The sequence below is a fragment of the Chlorocebus sabaeus genome, chromosome 17 (genome assembly GCF_047675955.1).
Source record: "Chlorocebus sabaeus isolate Y175 chromosome 17, mChlSab1.0.hap1, whole genome shotgun sequence".
Lineage (NCBI taxonomy): Eukaryota > Metazoa > Chordata > Mammalia > Primates > Cercopithecidae > Chlorocebus > Chlorocebus sabaeus.
The window spans coordinates 29,635,879-29,655,042 of NC_132920.1; the positions used below are offsets into that span (position 1 = coordinate 29,635,879).

A 19,164-nucleotide genomic window follows, 5' to 3' on the forward strand; every position below is an offset into this window, starting at 1 on the left:
TAAAGAAAATGTGGTTCGTATACACTATGGAATATTATACAGCCATAAAAATGAGTGAGACAGTGTCCTTTGTAGGGATATGGATGAAGCTGGAAGCCATTATCCTCAGCAAACTAACACAGGAACAGACAACCAAACACCGATGTTCTCACTTATAACTGGGAGCTGAGCAATGAGAACACATGGACACAGGGAGAGGAATGGCACACACTGGGGCCTGTTGGGGGAGGGCAGTGGTGGGGGAGCATTAGGAAAAATAGCTAATGCGTGCCAGGGTTAGTACCTAGGTGATGGGTTGATAAGTGCAGTAAACCACCATGGCACACGTTTACCTATGTAACAAACCTGCACATCCTGCACATGTACCCGGGAACTTGAAATAAAATTAAATTTAATTAAAAGACAAGCTTAAAGCATTAAAAAAAAAAAATTAGATAAAAGAAGCCTTTGATTTATGAAATACTGAAACAATAGTTTCAATTTTGTTTTTAACATATATGCAAATCCTTTAATACTGCTCCCTTCCAGAGATGCAGCTTAATTCCCTCTCTTGAGTGTGGCTTGGACTTAAAGACGCACTTCTGATATGGCCCAGTTCTGTGTTCCCACGCAAATCTCATCTTGAATTCTCATGGGAATTGCAATCCCCAGGTATTGGGGAAAAGACCTCATGGGAGGTGATTGGATCATGGGGATGGTTCCCCCATGCTGTTCTCATGATAGTGAGTGAGTTCTCATGAGATCTGATGGTTTTATAAGGGGCTTTTCTCCACTTTGCTCTGCATTTCTCTCTCCTGCCACCATGTGAAGAAGGATGTGTTTGCTTCCACTTCTGACATGATTGTAAATTTTCTGGGACAGCCTCCTCAGCCATGCAGAAGTGTGTCAATTAAATCTCCTTTATAAATTATGCAGTCTCAGTTATTTCTTTATAGCAGTGTGAGAATGGACTAATACAACTTCTAACTGATAGAGTAATGCTGACATAACAGTTTGTGACTCTGGGGGTAGAAAATAAAACACACTGTGGTTTCCCCCTTCTCTCTCTCTCTCTCTCTCTCTCTGGGATCATGAGCTCTGGGGGAAGCCAGCTGCTGTGCTGTAAGCAGCCCTGAAGGAAGGTCCATGTGGCTAAGAACTGCAGACTTCTGGGACCAGACAACAAGGAACTAGGCCTTTTCCAACAGCCATGTGACTGAGCCATGTTTCATGTGAATCCTCAGTGAAGCCCTTCGATGATGCAGGCCTAGGCTGACAACCGGACTGCAACCTTGTGAGAGGCCCTGAGCCAGAAGCACTCAGGAAAACTTCTCCTGGATTCCTGACCATTGGAAACTGTGGGAGATGATGAATATTTGCTGTTTTGAGCCACTAAGTTTTACATAATTTGTTATGCAATAGTAAATAACTAATACATTTTCACAAGACAGGATGTATTCTTACATGGTAATTTGCATTTGCTCTAAATTTATTTATTTATTATTATTACTGAGACAGGGTCTCACTCTGTCACCCAGGCTGGAGGGCAGTGGCATGATCACCATGCACTGTAGTGTTGACCTCCTGAGCTCAATGGATCCTTTGACCTCAGCCTCCTGAATAGCAGGGACCACAGGCATAAACCACCACGCCTGGTTAATTTTCTAATTTTTTGTAGAAATGGGGGTTTCGCCATGTTTGCCCAGGCTCATCTTGAACTTCTGGAGTCAACAAATCTGCCTTCCTCTGCCTTTCACAGTACTATGATGGCAGGCATAAGCCACCACACCTTGCCTAAATTAATTATAAGACATTAAACATGTAACTTAGTTTTAAAAGGTAAGGAGAATGTCCGTGGCTGAAGAGGATGTATTTTATTACTGTTCACAATGATCACTTTACTACAACTTCAATTTCCAACTGTGTCCCAATAAAACACAAAAGGAAGACCCAACCCTTGCTAGGCTGACTCTACAACCAACTCCTGGTCATTCACCTTCCTCCAGCGATTCAGCCAACTCTAAATGTAAGTGCTGCTGTGAAGGGATTTAGCAGATATAATTAAGCACTTCAATTAGTTGACTTTAGACTGGGTTTATCCTGCTTGGACTGTCCTAATCAGGTGAGCCCTTGAAAGGACCGGGTTCTTCCTGAGCGTAGAGATTCACAGGGTGAGAGGGATTCAGCATGAGGGGTTTTCTCCACTGTGGGCTTTGAAAATGAAGAGGCTGTGTAGGAAAGAACACTGGTGGGCACCAGGAATTGAGCGCAGCCCTCCCTGTTCTCTACAGTGTCCGCCAGCAAGGAACAGGGACCTTAGTCTTACAACTGCCAGAAACTGCATTCTGCCACCTCTGTATAAGCCTGAAGGAGGATTCAAAATGAAAATGTAGCTTGGGAAGCCCAGAATAGACATTCTGTCCACATCATGCCCAGATTTCTGACTCAGGAACTATAAGCAGATAAATGGGTGTTGTTTGGCCAGGCGTGGTAGTGCACGCCTGTATCCTAACATTTGAGGAGCTGACACAGGAGGATCACTTGCAGCCAGGACTTTGAGACAAGCCAGGATAATACAGTGAGACACTGGTCTCCACAAGTTTTTTTTTAATTAGCTGGGCATGATGGCACTTGCCTGCAGTCCTAGCTACTCTGAAGACTGAGGCAGGAGGGTCCCTTGAGCCCAGAAGTCTGAGGCTGCAGTGAGCCATGATCATGTGACTACACTTCACCCTGGATGAGAGAGGGAGACTCTGTCTTTAAAAATAAATCAATGAATACAATAAATGGGTGTTGTTTAAAGCCAATGTTTGTGATAACTTGTTACCCAGTCTTATAGAATTCATACACAGGCTCAGCAGACTCATGGAATGAGTTGACGAATTCATATGCACACTAGTTTCATAAAATAAAATATTTTTAAATTTTTTCAGTGTTTTACATTTTATAATTTTCTGTGATGCAATTTAATACACTCATATTTCATTCAGTCAGTTAACAAAATTAATTTAGTCCCTACGATGAACCAGGTGTGCCCTCGTATGTTCACGTACCTGACAACCTAGAAGCCTCACAAGACCAACACGGAGCCACTGGAGTGTTTTAGGTGAAGGAATGACACACGCTGCACATGCTGACTCACAGTATCAGGACCACTGTGAAGAGAAGAGTCACGTAGCAGGTAATTGGTCAGTGCTAGAGCCACAGTTCAGGAGTGACAGTGTGGTGATAACTAAGGGGAGAGGAGGGCCTGAGGGATGAAAGTGACGGAGGGAAGGGCTGGAGAAGCAGGAGGTGAGGAAAAGGAGCAGAGGGAAGAATTCAAAAGCTGCGGAATTCTGAGGTTTAAACACATTGTTTTATAGATTTTAATTCATCCGTCTACAGAGCCTCACAGGGTGTTCTTTGCAGTTGGCCTTTAATACCTTATATAAGTCTGAGATTTCTTGTCCCACTGGGAGTTTCAAGCCCCAGATAGAAATGTGCCCCGCCTGGTTACTGGGAAGCACCATCCACACTCATGGGCCGACCCAGCCTGGGCCCTGTGTGCCAGCACCTACTCTTTTGTAAAGCACCTGTGACAATGAAGGACAGATTTATCACCTTGATGATTGTGGTGATGGGAACCTGATCCCAGCAGTCACAGGTCATGGAGGAAGGTCATAGTAGAGGACAGATCTTAGGAGGGCAGTTGGTCCAGGACCCACACCTGCTTTCTTCGTGTTTCCTCATCCTGCCCAAAGTCTACAGTCACACATTTCTGGAAACTTCTCTAAGTTCCAAGACTAGGAGGTTCCTCTAGGACCTCATGGCGCTGCCTCCTTTCTGGTCTCTTACAGGACATTTTCTTCCCACAGATAGAAAAGGAGGGAGCTACTCTCAGGCTGCAAGTAAGTATGAAGGAGGCTGATCCCTGAGATCCTTGGGATATTGTGGTCGGGAGCATATGTGGGAGCTCACCCAGCCCACAGTTCCTCCTGTAACCACATCTCCTGTGGGCTCTGACCAGGTCCTGTTTTTGTTATACCCCAGGCAGTGGCAGTGCCCAAAAGCTCTTTCAGACGAGAAGAGAGTAGTCAAGAGTTTCCAGCACATTTACAGAACTGGCATTGCTAATATAAAAGTCAGAGCAAGACTCACAAGAAAATAATACCAGAGACCAGTATCACCAATAAACATAAATGAAAACATCCTTAACAAACATAGGCAGACAATACAACGCCACGTAAAAAAGGATTACACTCCATGACCAATGAGATTCATCCCAGGAATATAAGGTTGGATTAACAACTGGAAATCAACTAATGGAATGTACCATATTAATGTAATAAAAGACATAATTATGTCAAAAGGTGCAGAAGAAACAGCTGACAAAAATGTTAACAGCACTCGTGTTCTTAAGTTTCAACAAAACAGGAATGGAAGGGACCTTCCTCACTCTGATAAAGGGAATCTATAAAAAACCCACAACTAAAATCATGCTTAATGAAGAAAGACTGAATGCTTTTCTTCTAAGATGGGGATCAGTGCAAAGATGTCCAATCCCACCACTTCTATTTAACATTGTACTGGAGATTGTAGTCAGTGCAATAAGGCAAAAAATGAAAAAGTAAAGTCATCCAGTCATCCAGGTAAAAAGGAAAACATAAAACTCCATTCACAGATAACATGACCTTGTCTGTAGAATTCACAAGCGGGTAAAAGTCTGCTAGCACTAGCAAATGAATCCAGAAGTACCCATAGGATATAAAATCAATATAAAAATTAATTATGAACTCATTTCTCTATACAAGCAATGACAACCTCAACTTTCCTATCACAGTAGTTACAAACAGAGCAAAATGGGGATAAATTTAGGAAGAGAGCAGTGTTTGTTCGCTGAGAAGTACAAAACATTACTGAGAGAAATTAAAGGTCTAAATAAATGGAGAGATGCGGTTGGAAAGCTCAATAATATTGTTAAGATGGCAATTCTCCCACAATAGATCTATGGTTTCAACACAATCTCTATCAAAATCCCAGCAGAAATTTTATAGAAAATTGGCAAAATAATCCTAGAAATGTATGTGAAAATGCAGAGGATGAAGAAGAGTCAACACAAATTTGGAAAAAAAAAAAAATGAAATGTCATAGAAAACTACAATAATCCAGACAGTGTGAAACTGAGAGACATAGAGATCAATGAACAGAAGTGAGAATCCAGAAAGATATTTTTACATTTTTTTAATTGATTTTCAATGAAGTTGCATAGGTAATACAATGTGACACTTAACACCATATAAAATATCAGCTCAAACAAATTATAGCCCTAAAGAGCTAACATTTATGACTTAAAACTATAAAATTTCTCAAAGAAAATACAGGAGAAAATTTTTGTGACTTTGGGTAGTTAGGAAAAAGATTCTTAGATAAAATACCAAAAGCATGATCTACAAATGAAAAAAAAAAAAAGAGAGAGAGAAAGAGAAGTTGGGCTTAGTTAAAACTTTAGGCCTGGCCCAGTGGCTCACACCTGTAATCCCAGCACTTTGGGAGGCCAGGGCAGGTGGGTCATGAGGTTAGGAGATCGAGACCATCCTGGCTAACATGGTGAAGTCCCGTCTCTACTAAAAAATACAAAAAATTAGCCTGGTGTGGTGGTGGGCACCTGTAGTCCCAGCTACTCAGGAGGCTGAGGCAGGAGAATGGCGTGAACCTGGGAGGTGGAGCTTGCAACGAGTCAAGATTGCGCCACTGCACTCCAGCCTGGGTGATAGAGTGAGACTCTGCCTCAAAAAAAAAAAAAATAAATAATTGAAAACTTTAGTGCTCCAAAACACATTATTGAGAAAATGAGAAGACAAGCCACAGACTAGGAGAAAATATTTCATAATTTATCACAAATTACAATTGTGATGAAGAACTTGTATCCAGAATATGTGACAAGTTATTAAATTCAATGTAAGAAGACAAGCAACTCAACTAAAAATGAGCAAAACACACAAATATGCTCAACTGACTTTTACAAAAGCACAAAAGCAATTCAATGAAGGAAGGAGCGCTTTCCCATCAATGGTGCTGGAGCAGCTGGACAAACACAGTGGAATAAAATAACCTCAGCCCAAACCTCACACTTTATACAAAAAATAACTCAAAATGAATCACAAGCTTTAATGTAAAGCACAGAATTAAAATGGCAAACATTGAACCAGGTGTGGTCTCACAGGTCTGTATTCTCAACTACTCAGGAGGCTGAGGTGGAAAGATCCCTTGAGCCCAGGAGTTCAAGGCCAGCCTAGGCAAAATTTTTTTAAAAAATAAATAATAAATAAATTTAAAATTTAAAATTGCAAATCTTTTAAGAAAAAATGATCAGAACTAAGACTGGACAAACAGTTCTTAGACATAACACCAAAAGCATGATCCATCAAAGAAAAAATTAACAAATTGGATCTTATCAAAACTAAAAACTGTTGCTCTGTGAGAAACCTGTGAAGAGCTAAAAAGACAAGCTACAGAACGAGAGAAGATATTTACAGACAACATATTCTGTAAAGACTATATTCAGAATATATGGAGAAATTTAAAAACTCGACAGTAAAAATGAAATCCAAATACACAATAGGCAATGAGCAAGACACAATCAGACGTTTCACTAAAGAGGATAAACACCGGGCTAACAAGCAGAGGAATAGACGCTCAACATAATTATCCAGTAAGAGAACACAAATTAAATCCACAATGATAGGAATGGCTGAAATACAAAATAAAGGTAGCAACAGATGCTGGCAAGGATGCAGAAAAACTGGGTCACTCTTATATTGCCGGTAGGAATGTATTTTAAAATGGGACAGCCACTCTGGAAATGGATATTGCAGTTTTCTTCAAACTGAACATGCAGTTTACCTTATGACTAGCAATTGCCCTACTAGGCACTTATTTCAAACAAGGGAAAACTTTGTATTCACAAAATACCTGTACACAAATACTCTTGCAGCTTTATTCCTAATACTCCCAAACTGGAAATAATGCCATTGTCTTTTTGTGGGTGAATGAGATCTGCTGGTTGAACTCATAACTGAGTCACACAAGTGCCCTTTCTCAAGGCTACCATCCTGCTTCTCTGTGCAGTAAGTGTTTTATGCATATTTCCCATTTTCTCACAAAAATATTAAAGACATGTACTCAAGGATTAAAATTTAATGAACATAAATTTTTTTCCTTCTCCATCAAAAAGATTCTTAAGTGGGAATGCAGTTTGGAGCCACTGCCTTGGTTCTGCTAAGGTGCTGGGTGTGTTACCTACCTTGGCGTTTACAGCATTAATGGAAAAGTCAACATAATGAAACAGGCAGATGGCATCTTGGTATTTGTGTGAAAACAGGTTTCCCTCCAGGACTCTATGAAGGCAGCTCAGGGGACACACTTTCAAAATGGCAAAGATCAATTATGGTTCCTAGTGGACACAACTCCTAACCTATTCCAGTTCAGCTTTCTCTCTCTCTCTCTCTCTCTGTCTCTCTTTTCCCTCATTCTTCCAACTTATAATTGTATAAGTTGCTGTGAATCTGTCCCTCAATGAGAACTGGCGGGGCGATGTGGGGGAGGAGGTGAGATTTCTTTGTGCTGTGTCAAGGCATCAAGGCAGACCTCTCCTTCTCTCCTGAACCTCACACTCTATCCCTTCCCAGACACTTCAATTAAAACACAGACCAGAAATGTCTGTTTAAGAACTAAATATCTATAGTATAAAATATGAAGACAGAGTAGAATGGGGTAATGCATGAGAGTGTAACAGGGGTGATAGGACCTCAAGGTGCCAGGAAAGCTGGTCCTGGGCTCCCCAGGAAGAGCCGTCACCAGGGCACTCACTCATAAAGGTCACCTATAATAATGCAATTACAGCATATGTAATATATCAAAATATAATAAAATAACAAAAATAATATGGCACAGCCGCAAACACCTCATATATACTAACCCTTTTCATTCATCCAACCACAATAAATAAATGCTGTTAGTTTCCCTATTTCATAGATGAGGAAACTGAGGCACCAAGAGGGAAAGTGCTGGTGAGACCCAGGCAGGGAGTTGAATCCAGGCTGCCTGGCTGCAGAGTCTAGCCGCCCTCAGTGGAGCCAGTGGACCCAGGAGATGACACGGGAGACTGAAATCCCAGCTGTGCACTGCCCTGGTGGTCTCCTGTCCCAACCAGGTGTTGATCCAGGCCTGTAGGTTCCCATGCTCTGGAGAAAAGAGAAAAACAGTAAATGTTCCACTGGGTGCAGGGCGCTGCTTTTATTCCCTGAGGACTTCTCCCTCCTCAGTCACTCCAAAATTAGATTCACCCTGTCTCTGAGGGAAGATGACATCCCCACTTTTTTCTCCCTCCCATGGCACTTTTCCCAGCCCCTGCCAGTCCCCTGCCATGACTCCATCAGCATCAGTACCTGCCCTGTGCCCAGCACCCATCGCGCAGGGAGTGAAAGGACCCCAGGACTCAGGAACAAGACTGAGGAGGAAACTCAGTGCCCTCCCCGCCTCTCACGCCTGACCAGCCCTGACACGGTGGGAGGCCTCCCCAAAGAGAGGCCCTGGCCCTATCTCCATGTCCCTCCAGACCTGGGCTGGGTCACACACACGTCCTTCTCCCCACTCAGTCCCCAGGCCCTCCTCATCTGCAGAGGCACCTGCACACCAGGGCAGATCCCGAACATTGTAGGTTCTGCACTCCAGAGGTGGCTCACTGTTCCTCCCCTCCCAGCTCTAAGCAGACAACTCCTAACTGGAGATCCCATCAGGAAGCCCTGGGGCTCACAGGCCCAGTATGGAAATATGTGGCTGCCATGGAGTCTGCACCTGACGTGATGCTGGTGATTCCCTTGCTCAAGGAGGCCCAACCTCCCCTCCCCGTAACCTGCACGTGGGCTGTGCTTGCTCCTGCCTGTCCACTTACCCTGGAAATGCTGTTCCACCCCAGGGCTGCTGCTTGCTGGGGCTGCAGGACCTTCCTGCCACGTTCCTAGCAGGGATTCCACCCAGGCCACTGCCATTGAAGCCCACAGGGGATCTTCTCCTTTTCCTTGCGGAGTAGGGGGTTTCTTCAGACCCCTCAGCCTGAGGTTGCCTCCACCCACCCTCTGCACCTGGGGACTGCCACTGCCACAACCATCATCTCCCACATGGACCCTCAGAGAAAGGAAGCTCTAAATTTGAGTTCCTGTTCCATTCAACATGCTTTACATCAGTATCGGTCCCAACTGAAATTATGTTGATGGATATCAACATTTAAAGCAGGAATTTTGAGAAATTGACATATGATTTTCATACCCTTTTTCTGGCCAATGTCCCAGTGATCTACGAGGAAACCATTCCTGCCTACGGGGAACCAAAGCTGACAATCCCTCTACGGGAGACTCCGCAGGTGAGAGCAGGAGCAACCATAGACCTGCACTCCCCGTGCTGTGAGTGCCTCTTCGACGGGGCCTTCTTGCTGCAGGGCAGGGGACGAACCATCCCATCTGCCCAGGCCTGAGGGACTGACTAACAGTGCCATTAGGTTCAAGAATGAGACAACACCACCCCACTGGCCAGGCACACAGAAATGGGGAAATGGCAGAAACACTCGGGTTTCCTGGACACCCCAGCCTCTCCCTGTCCCCTGCACTGCCTCTGTCTTTGCAGAAACAAAAATTTCTACTTTCTCTTTTCCTTACCCCTCAAACAACCTGACTATGGGGGAAATTATTCTCTCTCTTATTTTAAACTTACCAGGCAATGATTACATTAAGAAGAAAAAAATTTGCTCAGGAAAGGCAAGGTGAGGCCACAGAACACAGAACAAAGCCCAAAAAACACAGCCCCTGGGGACTATGACCCTCGCGGGCTGGAAAAACTAACAACCTCCTGGACATAGGATGAAAACAGAGACCACAGCTGCCCTGGCAGGGGACTGGTCCGCAATCCCCAAATAGCCCGGGGACATACGCTTATCACCTTGTCCATATCATTTGCAAGAAAACACAGGGAGGCAGGGGCCACATGGTGGGAATCTGGAAAAAGCACGGCCTCAAGTGCCCCAGAGGACACAACACCCCTGAGAGAGAGGTCTCGGATGAGGCACATGGGGAGCTGCCAAGTGGAAGAGGACGGCCGTGTGCACTCAGGACCCTCCCTGGTCCAAGGGAGGCCACAAAGGGAACTGCGCATGCAGGGGCCCTCCGTCAGCCTCTTGGGTCTTTTTCTTGGTGTCCTTCTGATGGCTGGAGAAACATGGGTGAGGGATGCAGAGAGGGAGGGACTAGAGGCTCTGCCTGTCCTCAATTTCTCTCCAGTTTCTAACCCCTCACCAGATCACAGCCGCCTTTACTGTTTGCTCCCTGTGAGATCGTGATTATCCAGGCCCTCAGCAATCAGCAAGCGATTCCCAACTCACCCACCTGGATGCGCCCTGGTCAGCCTGAGAGACAGAGAGAGCGGGATGGGGACAGAGCAGGTGCCACGGCCCTCCCTACTGCCCACCCCTCACCTGCAGCAGGAGGAGGCCACAGCTGGACAGTGGATTGTCTTGGCTCAGCCCTGGCTTGGGAAGGACTTAAGGGTATAAAAAATAGCCTGCATGTGATGGTTCATGTTCAATTCTATGTACCTCAGTATAGGTTTAAGCAGGGTACATGGTCATAAAGAGATAAAGAAGCAAAATGTACTAAGCCACCACCCCCTCTCCTTCTTGCTTTCCCTTTCATGCACCAGCCAGGTGCCTATCGGTTGGGGTCCCCACCTCAACAACCCCCTCCCCACCTCACCAAAAATTTAGTTTAGGCTAGCTTGCAGCGTAGATAATTGTACCCTTTCTTATCAACTAGGTGCAGCCGTTAGGGCCGTAAGTCAAATGTTTAAGGAGTCCTGAGACAATCGCAATGTGTTATGGGCTGCAACAAAATGCAGCAAAAAGACGTAAAGAACATACTCAAAGTCTTAATCAGAGTACCAATTTATGATGTCCAGGAAGATCGTAACCCCATAGTATGCAGCTAATGAGGAACTGGGAGAGGGACTTGAGCACTAGGGAATTCACTGTTGAAACCATCCCTGGGGTGCCTGCATTCCAGACACCCGATATTGCAAAACTGTCACTAAAAGTCTCACTTTTGCTGTTCTCTGGGTCTCTGAGTCCATATTTTGGGTTTGGATGAGTGAGTTTGTTTCTCAAAATCTAGTGGCCTGTATGGGATTCTCTGTGCTTGTGTGAAGTGAGACTCTGGCTGAAAGGGGATATGTGTACCACTTGACACATGTGGTCCATTCTGTCCGGATGTCACGGGTTCCCACAGAAGCCACAGACAAACTTGAAACTGTTATTCAGGAGACAACGAAAGTGACACGGGTGAGGGGGGGAAGCAGGCACTGCCACAATCAGGCAACCTCATGCATGAGCCCGGGTAGGAAGACTGGACTATGCGCACTGTCTTGGAGGTTGGACATTTTCGGAGTTTGAGTGTGTGTGACTGAGACATCCTAGATATGAAGCGAGGGCAGAGTCCTAAACCACCGTTCTATTCTCCCGTGAGGGAAACAGCCGAAGACTAAAAAAGCAGTTGATTTGCAGGGTACGAAGAGACCTCCAGTAAGGGGGGTTGAGTACACAGGGAAACTAAGACACAGGGAGCAGTTGAAAATGGGAAGCAAAAATTCTAGGCCTAGGGAACGAAGGAAGGAGGCCCCCTCCAGCATCCCCCCGGATAGTCCACTGAGGAGGATGTTACAGGCTTGGGGGCATAACCCCCGAACCAGGAATAATGAAAAACAAAAAATAATAAAGTATTGCTGTTTTATCTGGCCTAAAGAGCCCATCAGTCAGCCTTTGGTCTTTGAGCCTAAGTTTAGCTCAAATAAGGATTGGGTATGCCAGCTTTAATTCTCTGTGTGAATGATACAACCCCGTCCTCACAAGAGGAGAAGCGTTACGCTGTTTGTTGGATTAGTGAATTAACCCCCGTGTTCCCCCTAGGGAACTAGCGAGGAGGGCCTAGTAAAGAGCCCTCACCCAGTGAAAAGACCTGGGATCCCGTAACACTTGCTCCCTGGCCCATACATCTCACAAAGCAGAGGACAAGGAGATCAGGGACAGGAAGGTCGGAGGAAAAGAAATCTGGAAGTCATGAAGGAGCTAAATCCAATGCTCCCTTAAATCCTTGTACAAACTTAAAGAAAGTATTGGAACAATGTAAGAAGGACATTAAGAATTTCCCTATTCCTTCTGAACAGCAGGTGTCTAACATGTACCCGCTTAGAAAAGTCCCCATGGGACAGGGAATAATTAGATTTGTGAGTACACCTTTAACAAGTACTGAGGTCAGGAATTTTAAAATGGAAATGATGTCACTCTTAGAAGCTAACCCTCAGTAAGGCTGCAGCAAAGCAGGGGGGATACATAAGGAAAATCAGAACGAGGATCATAAACTCAAATGACTACGGGGTCAGCAAATAATAAAAAGAGGGGTTGCCCGGCTGGGTGGGACCTGTGGCGGCTGCTCAGCTGTTCTTACAGTGCCGGCACTGTGTTGCCAGGAATAGCAGGACGGGTCCCAGCTCCGTCGTCTCAACTTTGCCAACCTAACAATGGCTCAAGAAGCGGGGACTCGACCAGGCGCGGTGGTTCACGCCTGTAATCCCAGCACTTTGGGAGGCCGAGACGGGCGGATCACAAGGTCAGGAGATTGAGACCATCCTAGCCAACACGGTGAAACCCCGTCTCTACCGAAAATACAAAAAAATTAACGGGGTGTGGTGGCGAGTACCTGCAGTCCCAGCTACTCAGGAGGCTGAGGCAGGAGAATGGTGTGAACCTGGGAGGCGGAACTTGCAGTGAGCTGAGATCGCACCACTGCACTCCAGCCTGGGCACAGAGCGAGACTCCATCTCAAAAAAAAAAAAAAAAAAAAAAAAAAAAGGAAGCGGGGACTCAGCAGGGATGTGGAGGAAGAAGGCCCTGGCGAAATTTCATCAGTAACCTAGCCCCACCCCAGCGACTACTCACCCAATGAAAATGGACGCCTGGATCCTAGGACCAATCATAAGCAGGGAGGGCGGGGCCACATGCTAAATAGAAAGTTCACGACCAATTATAGATTTCTTTGTTCCTTCTCTACTCCTACGGCTTAAAAAAAAAAAAAAAAAAAAAAGTTAAACGTTTTCCCAATTAGATAATGGCGACTATGGCACAACCACCTGATTATGCTAAAAGCCACTGAACTGTACACTTGAAACTGGTAAATTATGAGGCACATGAATTGTATCCCACTAATAATAACGCTGTCCAGAAAGCCTCTTTCAATTGAGAGAACTGCCTCCTCCCAAACACACATTTCTTTGTGTTCAGAGCATCTAGCCAGGAGTCCTCAAACCTGTCTTCACAGAACCACCTGGAGAGGTTTTAATATCCACGGTCCCAGGCCACAGCCCAAACCAATGGAATCAGTAAGCCTAGGTTAGACCTAAGCCTTAGCATCTTTTAAAGCTCCCTGGGTGGTTCCAATGTGTAGTCAAGTTTTAGAACCACTATTCTAGTCCATGGTTTGAACATCCCTGATGGTACCAATTCAGCCTGCCATTTTTTTTTTTTTTTTTTTTAGAATGAGCTGGGGGATCTCACTCTGTCACCCAGTTGGAGTGCAGTGGCGTGATGACAGCTCACATCAGCCTCCAATGCCTGGGCTGGAGCAATCCTGCCACCTCAGCCTCCTGAGTAGTTGGGACTACAGGCGAGTGCCACCACGCCCAGCTGTCATTTACCATCTGGTATCAACCCCCATTAGACAGTGAACCATCCATGATCAGGAACTGTGTCCCTTCCATCTTCGTCAGCCTTACGAACATTATTTTTTTAAGCGGAACTATACCTATGATTACTAACCATTCCCTGAGACCCCTAGCCTGCACTTTTCTGTAGATGAAAATGTCACACATCACAGAGTTTTAACAACTACTTAGTTTTCCCATCCACATTCACTGACTATTTATTTCAATCATAATTATTTATTGAGCACAGCAGGGACTGGGGTCCTGTCCCCACCTTAGAGGGATTATTTACACTGCTAAAGATCACAAGGGTAGTGAGGGTAGAGAGGGAGACAGACCAAGCTCTCCTGACACTTGTCCCAAGCCCTTCCCTCCACAGTGTCTACCCTCTCTCGAGGACTTTTTCTCCCTGTGCCAGTTTCAGCAAAGGGTCTCATTCAGCTAACCCCCAAAAAGACTTCTAATACTTCAATGACAATAATAATAATAATATACAAAGTTTGTTCCAACACGTTTAGAGGTGATCGCGACATCAAGTCTGTCCCTCCCTTTCTGGGGTAGGGGAGGCCGTGATGATCTTGGACTTTGGATGAGTCGCTCCCCAGGGTCTAGGTCTGGCTGCCCTCCCCAGCCAAACCTCCCAGTCTTTTCTGTCCAAAGCCCTCCCCCTCTACCCAACCTCCAGCCCCTTCTTTTCAGGCCCATCAGCTACGTTTTCTCCCTCAGCACTCGCCTTAGATCCCTGGACTTACCAGCACACAGGCGATTTTCTCCTCGTAGACTTTAGGCGCCACTGCTGGCTCCGGAAAAGAAAGAGAAACTGCCCAGCGCGGTCGCTTGCTGACTCAGGGCAGGGCTGCGCTGGGCGCCCGCATGCGTTTTCAAGCCTGCGGCCCAGAGTTCACTGAGAGGACTGGCATCACCCGTCACCCCGCCCTGGTCTACGGAAAATGAAATGTGTTTACTGATATAGAAACTGAATAACGGCTCTGTGGGCTGGGGAGGGCGGAGCTGCCTTCAGGCTTCTGGTCTCCAGCTGCGGGTCACTCACACCTGCCGCAGTGAAATGCAGACCCGCGGGGCAGGAATTCCGAGTACCGGCTGGAGCGCCATTTGGAATCTGACTCTCTTGAAACAGCACCGCGGAGGATTTGGAGCCAGGTGAGTAGGAAAATGAGCTTCAGCCCCTTCCACGGGCCGCCCATGGATTCTAGCATCCATAAACGCTTCCAGCTGCTCCGCCACCCCCGGAAGGCAGCGCCCGCCTCTGGGCGGTTCTGATGGAAACGGGCTCTGCCGCCCGCAGGAAAACTCACAACTAAGAGGCCAGGAAAAAGCCTCCCAGGGTCCCGCCACTTCAGTGAGGATTCTAATTTACACCCCGAGTATGGCCCCATCAAAGACTACAGCGACGTTCGCTGAAATGATACAAGGTCAGCGGTGCCCAGGGCGCTGCGGCTCACAGAATACGGTGACAGCGCCGCCTCGTGTCCCTTCCCTGACCTTCCCCAGGCAGACGCGGTGAAGTGTGTTGGTGTTGTGTGAGGCTGGAATATAGCGGGGGTCAAGAGCAGAGAATGGAGAAAGATGGGGTGAGGTTGAAGAAAGAAAGGGAGAGGGAGAAAAGGGGAGGGAAAAGGTGAAGGTGAGAATAATATTTAAAAGATGTAGTTTTATTATTTCTAAGTTTTATTTTTGCCCTTTTTCTAGTTTTGTTATGAACATTTTAGCCATAGCATTTTTTTCTCCCTCTGTGAATCTGTAAATATACGGCTTATTATTCTTATTTCAGAAGCTGCGAGGTCAAGTCACAGAGAACATGAGCTTCTACCTCCAGATGTGCCAGGGTGTGTCTCTTGGGTACAAGAACAAGGGTTTCGTTTTGTTTTACAAAATCAAAGTACAAATCTCAAATAGGATAATATTTTAAAACCGTTATTGGGGCATACTTTGCATGCAATAAATGTATCTATTTGAAATGTACAGCTCATTGAGTTTTACTCTTTGGCTGTTTTACACACCCACGTATCCACTGCCACAATGAAGATTAATAACATTTCCATAGTCCCGTAAAGAACAGCCATGCGATAAAATTCCATGCAGTCGTTAAAAAGAGGAAGATGAACTTTTAAGTGAGAAGATCTGTGCCCAGCCTATTTTTACCCACTTTTAAAAGGATAAGGATGTATGGAATTATAATACCAGTAATGCCACTTACATAATATATATTTTAAGTAGGGAAAACCCGGAGGATTACTCACCAAAATTTTGACAGGGAACCCAGGGACTGGGATAACTTTGTGACTTTTACTTTCTCTGAAATGTTGAAATTTTATATTACAGTATAAACTTGGATTTTAGCCAGGCACGATGGCTCAGGCATGTAATCAGCTCTGGAAGCTTGAGCCCAGGAGTTCGAGGCTGCAGTGAGCTAGGATCTGACCACTATACTCTAGCCTGGATGACAGAAAGAGACCTTGTCTCAAAAATAAACAAAGAAAATTTTAAAATAAAAATAATAAACTTGGATTTGTATGGTGGTTAAGAAAAATATTTGTTTGAAAATATTATAAAGGTAAGCCGCACACCCAAATAGTTACAGGATTTTAAAAACCAAAGTGTTAATTAAAACCCAACTCCAGAAACTCACTTTTAAGGGGACTTCATATTTTCATGTCATTGAATCTTTCTCAAAGTATCTTTGATAGAGCTGTTTTCAGTGCAGTAGAGAGATGTGTAACCATTTTACAAAAGGGCCGGGCTGTAATAAGGGAAACGCAAAATCCAGTGGGGACACGCTGACTGTCCCATTTATTTTCAAAGCACGTTTGAAAACTGCGCTGCTATAGTGTCTTTGGGTTGAGACAAAGTCGAGGAAAATCTTGTTCCTGGAGTGTTGATTTCCTTTTTCCAAGGGCCAAAGCCTTTCCAAGCAAGTCTAAAAGCTCAGGCTGACTTTGGGATCTGAAGAAATCTCAAGAATGTTTGTGCGGACAGCGACGCTCTAAGAATCCAGCTCTCTTGGGCTCCAAGCTCTCTGGGGCTTCATCCAGTGACAATGGCTGGAAGGACAGTACACAGTGAAATGACACCAGTGAGTCAGAGGCCAAAGGAGGATTTCTGACCCGAGCGCGCAGGATGTGCTTTGTCTTAGCGAGGTTGGGGTAGCGGAGTGGAGGCAAGGACACTCTGGGAATAAATGGCGGAGAAAAAAGGCGCGCTAGGAAGGATCCGAAGCCTTCAGACTTCTCCTTCCTTTCCTTCCAGTTGGAAGGAGGGACCAACATGGTCCCTGAAGGAGAGATCCGTGGGGTGCAGAGAATGGGGTCACTGCAAAGGGGCGTTGCGAGCCCCACACAAGGCTTCTGGCACCCTTCTCCCAGCTATTACTGATGAATTCAAACTAGGAGGAGACGAAGACTTGTCCTTTGCAATGTAGACTCCGTATCTCGCATTCCGGCTGGTTTACTAAATCCATCTTAATAAAACACAAAAACCAAGAACCAAATTCTGCGTGTGATATTTCTCACCGCTAGAAGGTCCTCCCCCTCCCCATTCCTCGCGTGCTCTCTTCTTGCCCCTCCCCCTCCGCTTTGTCTCCACTTCCCCATCCCTGTCCATCTCTGGACCCCGCTCCTGAGTATCTCCCCCTTCTTCAGAGGACGTCCCCTCATGGAGTACAGACTCCTCCACCTCCAGGAAAAAGAGACAAAGGCCACCGAGAGGGACCTGAGACACTCCTGTTACTCCGCCCCTGAAGTCAGCCTGTCCCACAATGCTCCTTCAGGCTGTGTGTGTGTGTGTGAGTGTGTGTCTGTGCGTGTGTGCCCGTGTGTGTGAATGAGTCTATGTGTGCGAATGTGTGTGCAACTGTATGTGCCTGTGTGTACAAGTTAGCATGTATATCTGTGTGTGAGTGTGTGTACACGTGTGTGTGTGTGTGAATGGGAGTCAAAGTGCTAAACCTGGCATCCAGGAAACCTCCCCACCTTGGCACTGCATGCAGTAGTCAGTGTTATGTGCACCTGTGCTTTTTGTTCAGGAGCTGGGACAATTATATTAATCAGATGTGCAGAGAGGAAAGGCCTCCTCACTGGAAAGCATTAGAGAGGAGGGTGAGAGAGGAGGGTTCCCTGACTCCAAGTCTCCTGATCCCTCTTACACACAAGGATCTTGAAAAAAAAGTGCAGGACACTAAATTCTCTCCGGGGACCAACAGGGAAGCCAGAGCCATGGTGCATGTCAAATTCCATCAAAGAAAAACTATTATAGCAAAATTTCCATGTCACAGATTTAAGCCTACACAAAGGCTCACACAGAACCAATATCAAAACAACAAATTTTTAGCTCAGGTGAGATCACTGAAGTTGGCTGCCAGGCATAAGGAAACTGCAGGTGTAAAGGACATCTCTAGCTAGGGCTGCAGTCCAATTGCCCCTGCATCTTAGGGCCTGTGGAAAGCACCCTCTTCATTCAATAGCGCAGGGTGAGGACATTTTGGGGGAGAAATGCAGACTCTCCTTAGACCCCTGGGGTTTGTACATTCACTTTCTGACTTTTTAGGTGTTGTCTTCATTTTTGAACAAACTGCAGTTACATAATTTGCTCTGACTTTAAGTGTAAAAAACAAGGGCCAGGTGACCTGCACTGTCACCCCTCTCTGTGGCTCCCTGATGCAATAAAATTGTGAGCCAACAAATCCATGGCTAGGTAAACAGTAAAGTCAATTTCGGCAAATGTTTCAGAGGTTCCTTCTTGCCTAGTAGTGTTCTAGCTTTACCCCAGCCTTAATATTTTAAGTCTACATTTTCCTAGCTGTTGGTTTTTAAATAACACATGTATATTTATTATTTGGTTGTTGCAGTAAGCCGTCTGGAATCAACTGTGGAATGAAGTTCGGTAAATAAATGTGTGGTTCTCTATTAAATAACTGCTAAGACCATCTGAAAAATGTATTAACCCCAAATCCAATCACTTCTCACTCCTCTACTGCCTCCTCGCCAGAGCCACCCTCTGTAGGATAGTAAACCAGAGGGGCCTTCCAGCTGGGCTGCCTGCTGCCTCTCACGCAGCTGTCCATCACCCACACAACAGGCAGAGTGAACCTTTCAAATGGGAATTAGAGTGCATCCTCAACACCACGTCCCAGAGACGCTCCAGCCTCTTCCCTTCCTCTCACCATTTCCTATCAGCCCCTCATCACAGGCCCTGTCTGGCCATTGTGGCCTCATCCCACCAGCCTCAGCCCAGCTCACTCATCTCCACTCGCACCAGTCTCTTGTCACTGCTCCATCCTGTCTCTGCCATCAGCTTCTGCTGGGACTCCCACAGGCACCTGCTCCCCAGGGATCCACATGGCTCACTCCTCATGCCATTCAGTTCTCTGCTCAAATGTCCCTTAGTCAA

The 19,164-nt window shown here is 45.8% G+C and overlaps 2 long non-coding RNA genes across 4 annotated transcripts; one reads left to right on the forward strand and one right to left on the reverse strand.

Moving 5' to 3' along the window:
* Window positions 1-2,744: 2,744 nt before the first annotated feature.
* LOC140708565 (uncharacterized) lies at window positions 2,745-16,495 on the reverse strand. Of its 3 annotated transcripts, none has more exons than XR_012089091.1 (4): window positions 14,511-14,861; window positions 12,998-13,117; window positions 7,940-8,204; window positions 2,745-3,134 (listed from the first exon to the last, which is right to left on the reverse strand). It is a non-coding gene; the product is annotated as an uncharacterized lncRNA (long non-coding RNA). The 3 variants fall into 3 exon arrangements; XR_012089092.1 differs by lacking the exon at window positions 2,745-3,134 and adding an exon at window positions 16,409-16,495 and having other exon boundaries at window positions 5,188-8,204; window positions 14,511-14,699; XR_005242875.2 differs by lacking the exon at window positions 2,745-3,134 and having other exon boundaries at window positions 5,188-8,204; window positions 14,511-14,760.
* Window positions 14,816-15,741, forward strand: LOC119626730 (uncharacterized). Its single transcript, XR_005242883.2, has 2 exons — window positions 14,816-14,919; window positions 15,551-15,741. It is a non-coding gene; the product is annotated as an uncharacterized lncRNA (long non-coding RNA).
* Window positions 16,496-19,164: the final 2,669 nt, after the last annotated feature.